An 18373-nucleotide genomic window follows, 5' to 3' on the forward strand; every position below is an offset into this window, starting at 1 on the left:
ACTAAGAGTTTTTATATGTATAACATTTCCAATCAAAATCATTAAGGTACGTTTTCGTTAGTTGACGGTAAATCAGAAAAACATTTACAAACTCGACTACTATAAAGTGTTTACATTTGAATATAGTTTATGGATCAAGGTTTATGATTTTTGTTTCTTTGAATAAAATATATCTACTGAAAAGTTTATCCTTTGGCAAAAACATTCTTGTACAATTTATTCTATAAACTAATATCAAAGTTACTAATCTTCCATGAGCAATATGTTAAATTGGATCTAATTCTTATACATTCCTTACAACTGTGTTACTTCATTATTGATTTCTAATCGTGTGTGTGTGTGTGTGTGTGTGTGTGTGTGTGTGTGTGTGTCTGCTGTTTTTGGTGTCATATGTTCTGCAGTAACTCAGGTCTACTACCAGAGTTCATAGGTTCATTAATAAAAGAATTTAAGAACAAACTATTCAGAAGAAAGCATGCAACATTTTTTATTCCAGTTTAAAACGATAATGCTAGGACAAGCCACATGGCAACTTACCAGAAGAGGAAGGTGGAAGAGATGAAGAAAAATAAGGAGCATATCTTGCCATGCCAGTAAAGTTGAGCCAGTGTGTTAGGTCAGCTCAGTTACTTGGTAGCTAAGCAGCCAAGCTCCTCCCCCCTGCCCCCCCCCCCCAAAAAAAAGTGGTAAGAGCTTCAGGGAAACAGAGAAAGAATGAGGAAGCCCAAATGTCCAAGTATAGGAAGACCATGATGAGAAAAGGGATAGAAAAAGGAAGAGAGAAAGTTATGTTTTCCTGAGTAGTTATAAAAGCAGGCAGATGTAGTGAATTTCCTGCCTGTGGATCTGTTAGCAACTTACAAAGAAAGAGTCTGGGAAAGTAATGTGCCTGGTGGTAGAAACAGGAATAGATATTCCTCCTATCTGCTTAGCTTGGCACTAGATTAATCTGCCTGCAAAAGGGGTTGTCATTTAACTAGGTAAGGAGATATCCCAAGCTGAATTAATCCTTAAAGGATAGGACAATGCCATGTCTCTACCTCAGGGTAGAGTTCTTTAGACTAGGCGCTAACAGTCTTGTGTTAATGATGCTATGATAGCATCACCTCAGACAAGGTAAAGACAGTTCTTATTCTTTAGTCAAATATGAGTAACCATGGTCTGGGAATATTTCTAATTATAGTGATGAGGAAATAGAAAAAAATGAGAAAGCCTTTCTGTAAGTCTCATATGTTTTCTGATGACATTTGTAACTGTTAATAAATCACCTAAACAATTAATGTGATAGTCACAGGATGCTAGGTCACACACACAGTTGAGCAAGGAATAGCTACTGTAGGTGATAAAGATACCCTGAGATATAATGTAATTAGGCTTTTGATCTGTGCCGTTCTAACCTGTCCACAACCATTGACATTCAAATCAGTTAATTATCCTCTTAGAAGGACTGGTGTAAGGTAGGGCCTCTTTCCGGGTCTTGCCTTCACAGAAAGTTTCAAATTTCAAGTCAACTTTTAATCTTCTTGAAATAGTGCTCTGTCTTCAACTGCGTGTTTTACAGCATTCTGAATTTACGCTTAGTCCAACTTTTGAAATACAAATGAGAATAATTTTGATTTATAGTTGTGTGGACCTTCTATTTTCTTTGCTTTTCTGGAGTGTACTGTAGCTATCTTCTGTATTTCATATTATTTGGCACATTAGTAAATAAGTTGCTTTAATATGAAAACTGACACAACACTCTGTTATCATTTTAGCTTAGAGAAAACACGATTTCATTCATAAACATCTGTCCAGATGGCTGTATACTTACCCATATTATATTAAGATTCTAATAACTTATTTATATCAGTGGTCTGCTTTGTACTTATTTTATTGGCAGGATTTTTGTATTCACTGCATTAAAGGACAACAGATTAAGGCACAGCTTTCAAATGTACATCAATGCTCTTTCACAAGGCCAACCTTCATCATTTGTAATATGAATGTAGAAAGTTGTATAAAGTCACACAATTTATTTTTTTATTTTTTACTGTCATCCACATTTAGGATAATCCATATCCAGTAATGTAGAGACCATAATTCATAGGAAATATTACAGTTTCTCTGAAATATAAACCTGAAAGTCAATTACATTCATAGTATTCAACCAAAACATTAGTGATGAAAGGAATCCGGTGAACAACAATGCTGAGTTAGTATTACAAAGGTTAATCTCTTGTCAACTTTTAAAATATTTATAATGTGTCTCTCCATATTACTTAATGGATACTGCTTGAGTTCAGGATGTATTTTTGATATGTAGGACTGAGAGAGATTTTAAATGCTGAAGATACAGGTTCATATAATCCTCCAGGGACGTACCAGAAGTGGGTGATGCAGCAAGCAGGGGGCATTGCAGTGCTGTGGAATGACAGGGATTTGACATCAGACTTCTAAAAGATTGCAATTTAATAAAAAAAATATCCTCCAAACCAAAAAAGTTCATGATATAATTTTGAATGAAGTTGAAAGAGAATTTAAGCTAGGAATTTATTCTTAAAACTTAATCTGATTTGTCTGAAATTTCCATTTTAAAGATTTGTATAAATTTTTAGGGGGGGGGTGCAATCAAATCATGTGTTTGTTGAGTGCCTGTTATGTGCTAGATGTTGTTCAGGGTACTTGGGGAACAGCAGAGAATAAAATAAGGAGACCTGCCCTCACGAATTATATAGATCATATGGTCACACATGCGTTAAAATTTTACCTGTGTACTGCTTGTGATTTTGGGCAAGTCACTGCATGTCTTTGCCCAGGGGACACTGAGCTGGATGTACTGCAGACGCTGACATGGCCAGTGCCCTGACCCACCACCCAGTTAGTAGAGAGGGCAGCAGGTTAATTTTTAATAATCAAGTATGAGAAGGGAGAGGAAGCAAGGTATACCAAGCTGCTGCTGTTGCTGCTTTGTGGCAGCCTTGTTGGCCAGGTCCTTGGACTTCTCTGTAGCTGCCAGTCCCATCTCTTTGCTTTCTCTTTGGCCTCTTTCGCTGTCTGAACAAGTGTTGTGGAAGGGGCCTCCCTGTGTAGCTTTGTCAAGATGTACTCAAAGCCCTTTATTAACTTGGTCACATTGCTTTTAAACTGGCAAGACCAAATTCCTGGAAAGTTCTGGAGAAGCCAAATAAGCTAGAGGAGAGCCAGGCTTCCTGACAGATTTTGGTCTAGCTGCTATTGTCAGAGTTCACACGGTAAACTCATTGTTTTTCCACCGCCATCAGCCAGGCATGGTTGCTATTCCAGGTGAAGGTGGTCATAGTCTGATTCTGCGGGTCCACAATAGAGTCTTCCAGGATGAACAGCAGTGAATCAAGTTGGCAGGAAACAGTGGCTCACATTAGTTTTGGTCAGGAGTTCCCAGTATAGAAGCTTTTGGCCAGGGGTTACCTCCCAGGAATTAGGTCTTTGGTTAAGACTTGTGAGATTATAGAGATTAGGGTACCACTGCCAAAAGGCATCAAACACTTGTCCCATGAACTTCGGCCCAAGGAATACTTCACCACTGTCCCTATCAGGTGGCAGGCTCAGCTCAATGATGCCTGCTGCATCAGGATAAAGAGCCCTGGTTAGGGGGTGGAGGGCTGGCGGGGGGCGGGGCTGGGGGTATGGGTTGGGGTAGGGTTGGGGGCTGGGGTCATGTGGCTCATTGCAGGCAAGCCAAGCTAGCAGCTTAATCACCGCTCTGGTGCACCCGTGTCCGGCCTCCTCGATGAAGCAAGATTTGTATACGTTTTAAGGACTATTTCTTATTAAAGAAAAACGTAAAATAGTTAGTAAAGTTAAGAATGTAATATTCTACCCATGTAATGTATTTCATTTTAAAATATGAAATTTAAATTAAATATACATCCTGTCGCACATTTGCTATGTAGGATATATGATGGATCTCATTTTAATTTAAATGATATATGTATGTTCAACTTTATTTTTTAATTAATTAATTATTTATTCACTTTACGTCCCTCTGGTAGCTTCTCCCTCCTCTCCTCCCAGCCTACCTTTCTTCCCCCTTCCTCTCACCCTTAATCCTCAGTAAAGGGGAGCTCCCCTCTTACTCGCCACAGCTCATAAAAATGTATCGGGACTGAGTTCGTCCTCTTCCTCTGTGTTCTATCTCTCTTCTATCTGTTCTCTCTTTATCTGTTCCTGCCTCATAGGCTGAGTACGTTTTGGATGAAAGCTTCTGTGGCTAGGTTGGTGCTCTTCCTCTACTAGGAGTCTTATCTAGTTAGAGGGCGTCCTCTTCAGTCTCCATGACCCCTGGAATTGGGAATCTCAGCTAGAGTTCCCCTCATATCCTCGCAGTGGCCTACTCCGAGGTACGAGGTACGTCTCCAGCTTGTCACAGAGATGGCCCCGCCCACAGATTCTCTTTTCTCTGCAGGCCTTCTGTCCTCCTGTCCCTGCTCTCCCCAGGTCTGATCTCCACCTTTATATCTCTCTATACTCCCTCTCCTACCTTGTTTCCTCTCTTCAAATACCACCTTTATCTATTCTATTTCCCCTTCTGAGTGAGATTTAAGCTTCCTCCCTTGGGCCCTCCTTGTTACTTATCCTTTTCGGGTCTGTGCATTGTAGTATATTTATCTTGTACCATATGGCTAAAATCCACATATAAGTGAGTATATACCATATGTGTCTTTCTGGGTCTGGGTTCCCTTACTCAGGTTGATATTTTCTAGGTCCATCCATTTGCCTGCAAATTTCATGGTTTTCTTGTTTTTAATGGCTGGGTCTGTTGTGAAAATGTACCATAGTGTCTTTAACCATTCTTCTGTTGTGGGACATTTAGGTTGTTTCCATATTCTGGTTATTACAAATAAAACTGCTGTGAACATAATTGAGCAGATGTCCTTGTCGTTTGGTGGAGCATCTTGTGGGTGTATGCCTAAGGATTTGAACTTTATATAAGAATATTCTACATCTTTGAGTTGATTGGTGTATCTTAGAAGACATTAAAATAAACATTGAAATATTCTTCCTTATTATTCTTCCTCATCAATATGTTTAATGTAAAACATATATTTTAAATATTTCCTACAAGAAATATAAATCACAATTTCCAGGCTCAAGTTGATTATTTCCCTCAATTTCAAATTTAATTAAAATAAGCAGATTGTGGTATCTGTGCTTGTGTATCTGTACAGATAATCATATTAATTAAAAAGTCTAAATTACTGCACATATTGTCCTTGGTTGGTGCCAGGATCCACCAGTCATAGTATTCTTCTTGTAGGTTTCTAGGACCTTCTGAACTGGAGAGCAGGGACTTACTTTCACAAGAACTCTGGTGCCCCTTTTTTGTCCCCTTGATGGGGAGACCTGGTGGCACTCAAGAGGAAGAATAACAGGCTATCAAGAAGAGACTTGATGCCTTATGATTATATAGAGGGGAGGAAGTCCCCCTCAGTCACAGACATAGGGAAGGGGAATAGGGTGAAAACGGGAGGGAGGGAGGAATGGGAAGATATAAGGAATGGGATAACAATTGAGATGTAATATGAATAAATTAATAAAAAAAAAGGAAAGTTACAAAAAAAGTCTAAACTAAGGAAAAGTTCTTTGGCCCAGCATGATTAGCTGTTGATATCTTTGGGTGCTGAAAGATTAAGAATTCAGTTGGATGAAGCTAAGTGCCTGGTCAGATAGGCATGGATCTTCAAATATCTTTCAAGAGATGCCGAATCACTAATTACCACTCAATTACTTAACACAAAGGGAAGCAGACAACCGAAGCATCAAGAAACTACTTCTTTGTCTGAAACCTTCATATCTGATAAACAACACATCATGCTTATGTGCTGTGCTTTTTATTTTATTTTATTTCTTGGAGGCAAAAGAGCTCAATATAGACAACATGTGCATTTTGTTATATCTCACTGTTACAGCTTTGTTTGTCCTATACAGATAAGAGGCCCTGACGTTCAGTTTCATCTTACAACTTCCAAAAAAAATCTTCTTAGATGAGACTGTGAGCTCCATCTTACTGTGTGTGTAATAACAAGGAATCGAGTTAGAGGAACATTATTGGTGTTAGACTCATTCAGATATTTTTATTATTTCTATAGGCCATTTGCTCCACTGCTCTGTGCTTTCCTTCGTTTGTACTTCTTTCTTCAAGGAGGACTCTTGCTCTGCAGGAAGCTGGAAATATTTAAAGTTTGGAAGTATATGTATCTCTGGGTATCACTTAATCAGTGACTGGGTACTGAGAGAATTTGAAAATGCAACTGCCGTGCTTTGGGCAGTCAAACAGTGCAATATAATTTATATCTCAGTGTTCATTATGGGACCAAGCTGAAGCCAAGGCTTTTCTTTATTCCTTCCATTTTTTTCTTTTCTCATACAAATATCTTCTGGGATAACTGCCTTGATAAATCATCTGCACACATGTCCTGCCACATTATCTGCTTCTGAGTAGTAATATGATCTAAGCCAATGTACTATAACTATTCAAAATATCTTAATAAAGATTATTATTAAATAAGCAAATTTTATGCTGATGATTCAGAATGATGTGTGTGTATTTCTATGTATGTATGTATGTATGTGTGTATGTATGTATGTGTGTATGTGTGTATGTATGTATGTGTTCATGGATAGAAAGCAGAGTGAGAAAGGATGCATTAATATTTCAGACTTCTGGATGTACAAGCATGGTATTCTGAAACCAAGTAGAACTTTGTTCCTCTGAATAAATATATAAGGTACATGGTTGACTAATTGGGGGAAATATTGAGTTCATTTTTATGTAAGGAACAAGGAAACATAAAAAGTCAGTATGGAAAAATGATGTGTGACGGCGTTAGAAGAAGACTCACTGGGGAGATCTTATGCTTCAATAATCCTTCAAAGTTGTGCTGATTGGGTAAGCAAGCTTAGCACTTACATTTTTTCTGAAAGTTGTGCCACTAACAGTGTCTGAGAAAGAAATCACCAAAGCAATCTAGATAGTAGCTTAATAGTACAAAATTGTGCCAGCAAGCCCCTTTATTGGGTAGGAGAACTGAGCAAAACATCATAGACAAACACATTTCTTTCAATAATTTAAAGAAAGTTTAAGATGAATTCCTATTATAAAAAATTATTTCAAAGTTAGAAGTAAAAATGTATGTGTGTATGTGTGTATGTATGTGTGCATGCATGTATATAATCTCTTCCCTTAGTTTTATCCTTAAGGTGCTAGGCCAAGAATTATGAATTATAAGAGTTAGAACTCATTCATGATGACTCATGATAAACCTGAGTTTCTAAGGTTAGAAGCATGCCATGAGTTTGAAACCAACATAGGCTACATAGTGACTTCCAGACAACTTTAGGCTAGAGACTTTGTCTGAACAAATAAAGTAACAAGCAGACAGATAAATAAAACTACTCACAAAAAAGACATTTAAAGACAAAATGGCATTAGACACTACTCATATGTGATAGGATAATTATATAATATACATATATAAAAATAGAAACATATCGATGACAGTAAATCTATATAATAAATATGTAAATATTATATATAATTACATATATGTACAAATATATGTGTATATGTACGTATACACAAACACCAAACACACACACACACACACACACACACACACACACACACTCATACAGACACACGTCAGGCGCCACTTACTCTTAAATCTTTCTTAATTATTATCCTTTCCACCCACCCTAATCACATTCCTTAAATGCCAGTGAATTTCTTCTTGCTACATTTTAGATTATCCTGGTATATTTAGCAGTTCCAATATTCCATTTTAAAAGGTTATGTCTTCTTGCCTTTGGTACCCTAAATTCTGTATTGGTTCTTATCCGTTCTGATTTTCTCTGCATCTTTGTGATGCCAGCCTTGCTTATATATATTCATGCAGTCTCATCTATATGCTAATAACTCTCCAGCCCCTCTGTTGGTCTCTGTCATCAGTCCTGGCTTCAGCCTTGTTTAGTCAGTTGTCATTTTATCACTTTCAATATCATGTAATCATGACAAATTCAGAATATGGAAAATCAAATTTACCATTTTTCTTTCTCAAAACTACTACTCCTACAGGAAAAATTGATAATTGTAATACAAATTTTTTATCAAATGTTGTGATAAACTAGCTAACGTTAGCTAGCCACAGTGTGTTCATTATCTTTCTAATGTTGAGAAACGAAGCTAAATGTTCAGCTTCTACTTGTATACATTTGAAATGAGACACTATCACTCATATGAAGACATTACATTAACATATACTCCCTTCTGTTTTCTAAATTCAAATAAGATAAAACATAATCTGACTTATGTATTAATTAGTTTTGATTGTCATCACTCAGTGAATAGTGGATTAGATATAAATAAAGGAGGGCCTAGGTCTTTATCTTATTTCTATGTTGTATAAGTGATAAATGTGATCTCAGATGGCTTCCATATCTTTACAAATAACTTCAGTTTCTTTGACATTTATTTTATTATTTGTTATGTGTATGCCTTGTGTGCTACTGGTGCTTTTGGAGGTCAGAGGAGATGTTAGATTCCCTATGACAGGCTTTCAGATGGCTATAAGCATCGATGCGGATGCTGGGAACTAAATCCAGGTCCTCTGAAAGAGCAGAACGCTCTTGTTACCAATGACTCATCTCTCCAAGCTCTGAATACATTTTCCTGCATGTATAACTAGAGAAACTGATAGGTGTTGGCAGTCAATGGTTCTGAAAAGACTATCTTTTCCTCCTAAAATATATGACAATTAAGAAGCACTGGAGGCAATAGACTTTACTTTCGTGGAGGGAAATTTCAGAATTGCACCAACGGTAGACCTCCCATCCACTGCTTCTCTAGATTAATGCTCACCACATTCTCAAACTGAGTTGGGTACTGAAAGAAATTATCACCCCACTGGGTACCAACTGTCCTTGAGAGAAACTGGCCTCTTTGTAACTCTCTGGAATGCTCAATACCTTTTTTCAGCCTTGAGGATCCATGAGACAGTTTTCTTGAAGGCTCAGTTACATCTTTCAACTAAAACTTATCGATGCACAAGCACAAAGTGTTTCATGGGCACTGAAGTCATATTTTTGAATTATTTTTCCTCACGTTTCTGTATAATTAAGTAAACTTTATCTTAATGACATTTATTATGATATCAGAGTACACTAAAACATTTTTATGCCTCCATTACACCTAAATATTATTTACTAGGCTTTTATTATGTTTTACAAACAACATTTCAAAATATTTCATCTAGTTGATTGTGGGTGTCCTTGGAGGAACACACCTTTCAAGTAAACTCTCCTGGAATTTTAAGTAGTAAAAAACAGTAACATGCAAGGAGACTGAGGGCGGACAAACAAATCCGTTGACACATCTGGTCATGGTTTTTTGGAGGTGACTCACTCTTTTGCCTTGCATTCATGAAGTGTGAAAAAGCAGTCAAATGTGTACCCCATGAAAGTAACAGGAATAGTACATCAACATAAAATGAAGAGTTTTAAGGTTTTTCTATAAGAAAAAAAGGCTAACAAAATCAAAGCAGTAGTCATCGAATAGCTACAAGGAGAAACATAAAATAAGAAGCAAATGATTAGAATAAGAATTAAAATAGTTCATCATAACAAGTATAACCATGATGAAATGGCGTAAAATTGAAGGGAAGGCTGAGAAAAAAAATCTCAGAACTAAGATTTCTTTACTCATATTTGTTTGCTTCTCTGACAAGCCATGAAACAGTTTAGATCTGCAGAGCAAGTATGATGAGAAGAGTGACCTCCTGCCACTGTGAAAATGTACTTCTTCCCTTGAATGCCACAGCCATAGGCACTCCCTTCAAATTCACTTAAGGATGTGTAACTCTGTCCAAGTCTGACTTCATTGATTTTGATGCTTCTTGAATTCTTGGAACACAGATTTCCAGCTCATAATCTGTGTTGGCTGCCTTGGGATCCATGTAGGCATCATCTCATAACCTTGTAAAACACAGAAATATCAACCTTGACGAATGGCCCAAATGGAATTTGAAATGATTGAATGAACAAAGAAGGTGAAATTTGTGGCTAAAAGTATCTCCACTTCTCATGGGCATTGCTGGTTGCTGAGTTTTTTTTTATTTATTAAATAGGTGCCTACCCCACTTTCTCACACCTCTGTTTGCAAGCCATGCATAAGGTAATAGAACTAATGGCTTCCAGGAGGCTTTGAGCTTGCTTTCTTGGTTAATGAAGCTCTTTTGAAAGAGCTAAAGTCACCTTGAGATCCAGCTCTATCTGCAATGCCTGATTAAAATCAGAGGGAAACTTTAAAACACACACACACACTTTTACATATATACAATTTCTTATTAATGCACATGTTAAAAGCATTAAAATGGAGTTAGTCTATAAAGATTTGATTAAAGACCCTACTAGACACATCTTTCTGGTCTTATTGATGATAATGCTTAGAAAGTGTGATATGACTTTCTCATGTACTCTGGTGCCTCACATTTGACCATGTCCCCTGGAGGGGGAGACCTGGTGGCACTCAGAGGAAGGACAGCTGGTAGCCAAGAAGAGACTTGATACCCTATGAGAATATACAGGGGGAGGTAATCCCCCTCAGGAACAGTCATAGGGGAGGGGAATAATGGGAAAATGGGGGGGGGGAGGAATGGGAGGATACAAGGGATGGGATAAACATTGAGATGTAACAAGAATAAATAAAAAAAAAGGGGGGGGGGAAGAAACGCACTATGTATTGACAAACATTAAGGAGCAATGCTTTTAAATTGATGATGAGAAATGGTTTGGTTGGTTGTCATGATGGCTAGGATGAAGATAACAGCAGAGATAATCTTTTCTTGATAATCTTTTTTCTTTCCAAAAAGTGTATCAATAGTTATTGATGGGTTATTGTGAAAATATGACAACCACCTTCCATATAGTCTTTCCTCCACTATTTGTGAAGAGATTTGAAAATCTGTTGCTCAGTATTGATAATCAGTTGTTCAGATTAAATACATAAGGCTCATTGCTCTTTTGTGGATGATTGTGATTATTTTCTGAAACAAAAAACTGATAAGAATAATCTTAGTGGTTAAAAAATATAGATTTGACATATTGGCCATCCTCTATTTTGCACTTTACACCTTGATAGCTACATAAGACCTGGTCTCATGGGCATACTGGAGTTTTAAAGGCAATTATGTTTTATCTTTAAAAATTTTAAGTGTCAGATGCAATTTTAACTTCTGAGATAATTCAATTATCATCTTTTTAAATGTAATGCAAGACCATAAAACAATGTTTTCATTATATAATCATAGTCTACAGATCATTATAGTGAGTCTTTGCATTTGGCCTGAGAAACCTTCATGCTTGCATTCTTACATCATTAAGTAGCAAGCAGAAATGTTTGAAACATATGGACCATCTGAAAACTTAATTTAAAATTACCCTTGAGGATTGTGTTTGTATTCTGAAGAGAATTGCATTGAGTCTGTAGATTGCTTTTGGTAAGACAGTCATTTTTACTATGTTTATCCTACCTATCCATGAGCATGGGGCATCTTTCCATCTTGTGATATTTTCTTTAATTTGTTTCTTTAGAGACTTAAGGTTCTTGTTATACTGGTTTCTAACTTGCTTGGTTAGAGTTACTGTAAGATACTTTATATGTTTTATATTATTGTTTCCCTAATTTCTTTCTCAGCCTTTTTGTCATTTGTATACAGGAAAGTTACTGATATTCGTTGAATTAATCTTGTATCCAGACACATTGCTGAATGTATTTATCAACTGTAGTAGTTTGCTGGTGGAAAGTTTGGGATTGCTTATATATATATATATATACTATCATATCTTCAGCTATGCTTGCAGACAGGAGCATAGCAGAATGTCCTCTAAGATGCTCCACCAAGCAGTGCTTCAAAACAGATGCTGAGACTCACAACCAAATATTCAGCAATGCACAGGGAGCCTTGTGAAAAGCAGGAGGAAGGAGAATACTACACAGAGGTATAGGAGTTCTACAAGAAGACCAACAGAGCCAGCTAACGAGAGCTCAGACAGGCTTGCTGAGACTGAAGTGTCAATCAAGGACTATGTATGGACTGGACAAGGTACCCTACAAAGATGTGGTTGATGGGCACCTCAAGCTTCATGTGGGCCCTCTTGTAAGGAGAGCGGGGCCTCTCTGTGACATAGACTCTGTTGCCAGCTTTTTGATCACTTCCCCCAGCCTTGCCAGGCCACAGAGGACACTCTCAGGCCTGATGTGACTTGATGAGCTCAGGGTGGACAGAAATAGTCTCCATCATTTCCAGAAGAATAGGGGAGGAGGGAGAAGTAGAAGGGGGAAAGGGTGAGACTGGGAGTCAGAGAAGGATGGGGCTATGACCAGGATATAAAGTGAGTAAAAAACAAAGTGCCATTGAGAAAATTAGCAGCATGTGCTGTCACTTGAGTTTTTGGTCTCAGCCATTCTGATGGGTGGAAGATGGAATCTGAGAGTCATTTTGATTTGCATATCTCTGAAGGCTATGGACATTGAGCATCTCTTTAAGTGTTTCTCAACCATTTGCTATTCCTCTGTTGAGAATTCTTTGTTTAATTCTGAGCCCTGTATATTTCTTTTTTTATGTTATACAGAGTTTATTAAATGAGCATGGGGGGAGAACAAAAGAGGGAAGGGGTACACCAGAGAAAGAGACACAAGAGAGACAGAGAAAGTAAAGAGGGGCTAGAGGGAAAGAGAGGAGAGAAGGGAAGAGAGGACAGTAAGAGAAAGGATGAGAGAGAGAAGTAGAGAGAGAGAGGCAGAGAGAACCAGCCACATGGAGGGTCTGTCTTCTATATGGCCCAGGGCAGGGCCACGGCCCCATGGCAGGTAAGTGATGACATCACAGGTAGGCGGACTGAAGCAGAATCCTAACATTTCTACCTTTTCTTATAATTAAAAAATGAGGAACATTGGATTGTTTTTATATAAGGCGAGTTACAGTATATAAATGTAGGTAATGGAGACAAGAAAAAACAATTCAATAGCAACAAAATGTCCAAATTATATAATGAAGGGGAAGAAAAAGTTCTGAAAGTTCAAGGTGGAGGGCAGGCTATGTCAGCCATGTTCTGTAGCAGATAGGGACCTAAGAATGCAGGGGGAACTTGGAGCACAGCATTTCAGCGTTTTGTAAATGGATAAGGAGCTAAGCAATCGTCTTAACTACATCATGCTGATAGTAGGGTGGCGATAGGGGATTTAAAAGGCTGAAATGTTGTTTAGGTTCCAGAAGAACAGGCTGTTGCATTTGCTGTCCAGGGTCTGAGAATATCTGCAGCTGGGAGGGGCAAGGTAGTTCCAGCTGGCATGATCTGTGTTGTTGGACTGGAGCACTTGTGGGTAGCTGCTTTGATGATGTCCTGGATGCACGAAGTCTAGCAGGATACAGGAAGTCCAGCATTGGTGGGGGAGTGCAGCCGTGCAGACGCGGCGGCAGAGATACCTGATTTCCCAGTCATGGAAGAGACTAAAGGAGTAGAAGTTTTAGGTGGAATGAGGTCCCTGCTGGTTGTCCCAGCTGCGCACAAAGTAGGAGAGTAGGTGAAGTCCCTACCCAGTTTCAGCACCAGTATTATACATAAAAACTAAGGTAATGACAGAATACAAGGTACCAGGTAGATATTATGTTATACAGCGTTTATTAAATGAGCATGTGGGGGCAAGGAAAGTGGGAAAGAGGTACCCAGAAGGGAGGGGGAGAGAGAGAGAGAGAGAGAGAGAGAGAGAGAGAGAGAGAGAGAGAGAGAGAGAGAGAGAGAGAGAGAGAGAGAGAGAGAGAAGAGGTAGAGAGGAAAGGTAGAGTGAGAAGTAGCAAGGAGAGGTAGAGAGAGGAGGCAGAGACCTGAACCCTATTTCTTAATTGGGTTATTTGGTTTGGTATATAATTTCTTGAGCTCTTTATATATTTTGGATATTAGTCCTTTGTAGCATGTAAGGTTAGTGAAGATCTTTTCCCAGTCTGTAGGTGGTCAAGGATGTGGAGAAAGGGGAACACTCCTTCTTTGCTGGTGGGAGTGCAAACTTGTACAATCACTTTAAAAATCCATCAGGCGCTTTCTCAGAAAACTGGGCATAGGGCTACCTCAAGACTCAGGTATTCTACTCCTTGAAATATACACAAAAGATGCTCCACCACACAACAAGGACGTATGCTGCACCATGTTCACAGCAGCCTTATTCATAATAGCCAGATCTGGAAACAATCTAGATGTCCCTCAATCGAAGAATGGATAAATAAACTGTGGTACATTTACACTATGGGATACTACTCAGCTATTAAAAACAAGAAAATCCTGAAATTTGCAGGCAAATGGATGCAACTAGAAATGATCATCGTGAGTGAGTTAACCCAGACCCATAAATATTCACATGGTATAAACTCACTTATAATTGGACCCTAGCCCCACAGGGATGTCCCCTGAACATCTTCATTTAGCAGGAGATTGAGATAGATGCTAGGTCTTCTTAGTTGGACTCCAGGTAAGAGAGGTATGGGAGAATGGGGAAATATAAGGACCCAGGGGATCCTAGAAACCTACAAGACCATCAAGGCTAGATGATCTGGACCCAGGCAGGTCTGCTCATACTACTGTGCCAACCAAGGACAATTCATGCAGCAAACACAGAACCCCTATTCAGATCTAGCCAATGGACAGCGCATCCTCCACAACTGTGTGGAGAGCAGGAACTGACTCTGACATGAACTCTGGTGCCCCCTATTTGACTACTTTCCCTTGGTGGGGAGGCCTGATGGCACTCAGAGGAATGGTAAGTAGGCTACCAGGATGAGACTGTGATCATATGGTGGGAGAGGAGTTGCCCTTTGTCACAGACCTAGAGGAGGGGAATAAGGTGAGAGAGGAAGGGAGGAATGGGAGAATATAAGTGAGGGGATAACTATTGAGATGTAATCTGAAGAAATTACTTAAACAAACAAACAAAAAAAGAGAACACTAGCTGCAACTCATCCCATCATAGTGGACAAGCTTCAACCAACCTAAGTTCAAATAAAGAAATCATAGCTTTTAATCGATTAAAATTTCTTTGTAATTAATTTACATTTTCCCACCTCCAGTCTCTTTTTCTGCCCATGAATATTTGCATTAGATCCCTGAAGATTTACAGAATCTGACTGTGATTCCAGGGCTGCCTCTTTTGTAAGTCTTTTTTTTTTTTTTTCCCCCTTCCTTTTTTTCCCAAACTTTTACTTATTTATTTTCCCAAACTCTTTAATTCAGTTTGCTAACGGCTTTCGTTTTAAGAATTTTAAGGATGTTTATTTCCTACTATTTCTCTCATTACTCTAATTTGAATACATTCTGGATTAACTATTATGCAATAGGACTTCATTACATGATCACACTGGTCACTCCTTATCACATTTTTTTTCATTAGTATTCTTAAAACTTAATTGTAGGACAACATTTAACTCCAATAATTCTTTGAATAAAGACAATGAAAATTTCAAGGAGAGACTATGAATACTGTAATTGAAAGCCCCTTTCTTTGACAGCTAAAACAACTTTAGCCTACCAGTATTGTTTCTTTAAATACATTAATTCATTAGAGCAAAAAATGCAACAGTAGCTAAGAGTCTTTTACACAAATTACATATTTAATGTGCTTTTATTCTTCCACAATGGATTCTGTGATTAACTATTATTGCTAACTACTGGGCATTGCATACATAACATCATTAACAAGATGGAATAAAAAGTTTAATTCTGTTTTATAGGTATATCAGATGTTGCCAAATATCTTGTCCTAATCAACCTTGACCTAATTAGAACTTGCTAATTTTAGTCTGGGAAATAGAAGAATATTCCAACTTTAAGAAAATAAATTTAGTGTCGTTTAAATTTAAAAAAGCTTTGTACATTAAAAGTAATAGCACAGTAGTTAAGAACACTGAATGCCCTTTCAGGGCACATAGGTTTGATGCCTAAAATGTACATGCTGGCTAGCAACAGTCTATAACTATGGTTATAGTTATGCTCTCTTTAGGCCTCCACAGGTACGTGCAGGCAAAATACTTGTCCACATAAAATAATAAAATAGTTTTGAATTATGAATAATGACTTGCATAGCATGTAAAATTCATTTTTTTGAATTTAATATTGAGAATTAGTCTCTCTCAGCTTGCATTCTCTACTCTCTGACCTGATTTTATTATCCTTGTATAGCCTGTCTACCCTTATGACAACATAAGCCAGTGTCTGTTAATAATGCTTATAACTAACTAATATACTGAAATGAATGCAGGAAAGACTCCATTTAATTCCTTTCCCTTGTGATCTTTTGCTTTCCAGCTGCATAAAATGAAAACTATTTTTTTTTCTCCTTGAATATGTCCCTGAATGAACCCACAAGGTAAACAAGAAAATTTTCATGTTTCGAGAACTTTGATAGCAGCTATTGCAGGTGATGCTATAATTCAATTCAGTTCTGAAGTATTATAGCCTAATTCTGCATTGAGTGTTAGGCAACTTAGGTTAAGGTCTCAATTCTACAAGACCTCTACATGCATACATGTCAATCACAACAGTAGGTGTTACCTAATTCTTTTGTATGCACAAGCCTCAAATGAAGATTCTTGTCACCTTTCTCTTTGGGCCTACTTAATATCACAAGATAACTCACAATACTAAGGGAAAAACACACATGATATTTCTCAGTCAGTTATATGGATGGAATATAATGAAAAATTACAAGGTACAATCACACAAAGAGTCACATAGGCAGCCGAAGTTCAGATGGACTCTCAGTATAAAGACTGTTGTTTTCATGAATTTGGGGTACTACCATTACATATTATAAAAAGATGTTCATCAACCTTAAAGCTGCAGATACCCTGTAGTTCTGATAGAATGTTGTGAATATTCCATTTTTTTTTTCATGGCTGTCCTAGTCTATGGATGCTTTCTTTGTGGCCCTGATGTGTGTAGAAGGGGCAAAATCCCTTCTCAAAACCAGGCACATGCTTGGCAGACAGTACTAGCTTGGGCTCAGGACTTGGAGGATGCTGGCTTTAGAACCTGAGAAACCAGCTATTCCTACCTTACAGGGCTATGCTTATCTATCTCAGTGCTGTTGTCTGCTCATTTGGTGGCACCCTTGATATATCCTGTATTCCTCTTGTGCAACATTGTTTGTTCCAGCTTCCCATTGACTTTGTCCTATTGTATGATAATTTTTTGCTGACATTATCCCATTTCTTCTTTCAGGAAGACCATATGTAAGATGCTGTTTTTAATTCATAAGCTTGCTTGCCAAAAACTACACCTTCTATAGGACTTTTCAAACTCAAAATTTATTTTCTCTTTCTTTCTTTTTTATTTTATTTTATTTATGTTTCTTCTCTTTCTTTTATCTTCTCCATTTCTGCATTGTTTTCTTCTCCTGTCCCGCTCCCTCTTAGGACCTTGTCACTGAAAAGCAACCAGTCATTCCTGTTCTCTTCATTACACAGATTTTATTAATTACTAGCTCTGCTTCCAAACTGTCTTCTCTAGAGGACGGAGAGTAGAGCTAAAGTCTGTAAAATCTGTGAGACTTTCTTATGCACAGGCTCTGACTAGGAGTACATGAAAAGTTGCCTCATGGCTGGAGAAGTACCTCTATTGTAGATTATTTGATTCAGGTGAGAGAGAGTCCCTGGATTTAATTCTTAGATCAAAGAGTAAGCAAACAAAGAACACCAACAAAATAAAAGCATGATAAAACTGTTTCATTAGAACAAATGACTTTTTTTTTTAAAACTTGAAATTAAAAATAAATTGAAAAACTTTATGGCAATTGCTCCTTTCACGCAGGAGACTGGTGGCTTACAAGCCCAGTGTAAAGGTGGGGGTCGGGGTGTCATGCATCTACTATTTGAGGAATTCTTATCTTAGCTCAGGATCAAATCCTACAGTTATTCTAAAATGGCTGCAACACGAAGGTTGCATGTTACCTTCCAGGAAACTTGAATCTTTTTTTTGTTATGATGGTAATTGAATTTAGGACCTTGTGCATGCTAGGCTAGTGCTTTACCATGGAGCCACATCTCCAGTTCAAGGCCATGATTTAATGTAAACCTAAATGCAACACAGTAACGTGCCTTTGGGCCATTACCAATTTGCCAGAGTATCTCACCTATAGCCTTTCATTTTCCTTGTCTTTGTACTCTTCCCCCTAAAACTGCCTAGCAAGGTCTTTCTGGTGTGATTGTTCACTTACTGGAGTTATTTACTGAAGCCTTCCTCTTCATGAGTATTTGTATAATTACACATGTACAGCTTATCTTTCAATTTGCACGTTCCTCACCTTCTTTAG

At 37.9% G+C, this 18373-nt stretch overlaps 1 pseudogene; it reads right to left on the reverse strand.

Moving 5' to 3' along the window:
* Window positions 1–2887: 2887 nt before the first annotated feature.
* On the reverse strand, window positions 2888–4730 carry LOC127206163 (PRELI domain-containing protein 1, mitochondrial-like; annotated as a pseudogene).
* Window positions 4731–18373: the final 13643 nt, after the last annotated feature.

Source organism: Acomys russatus, chromosome 23, assembly GCF_903995435.1.
Source record: "Acomys russatus chromosome 23, mAcoRus1.1, whole genome shotgun sequence".
NCBI lineage: Eukaryota > Metazoa > Chordata > Mammalia > Rodentia > Muridae > Acomys > Acomys russatus.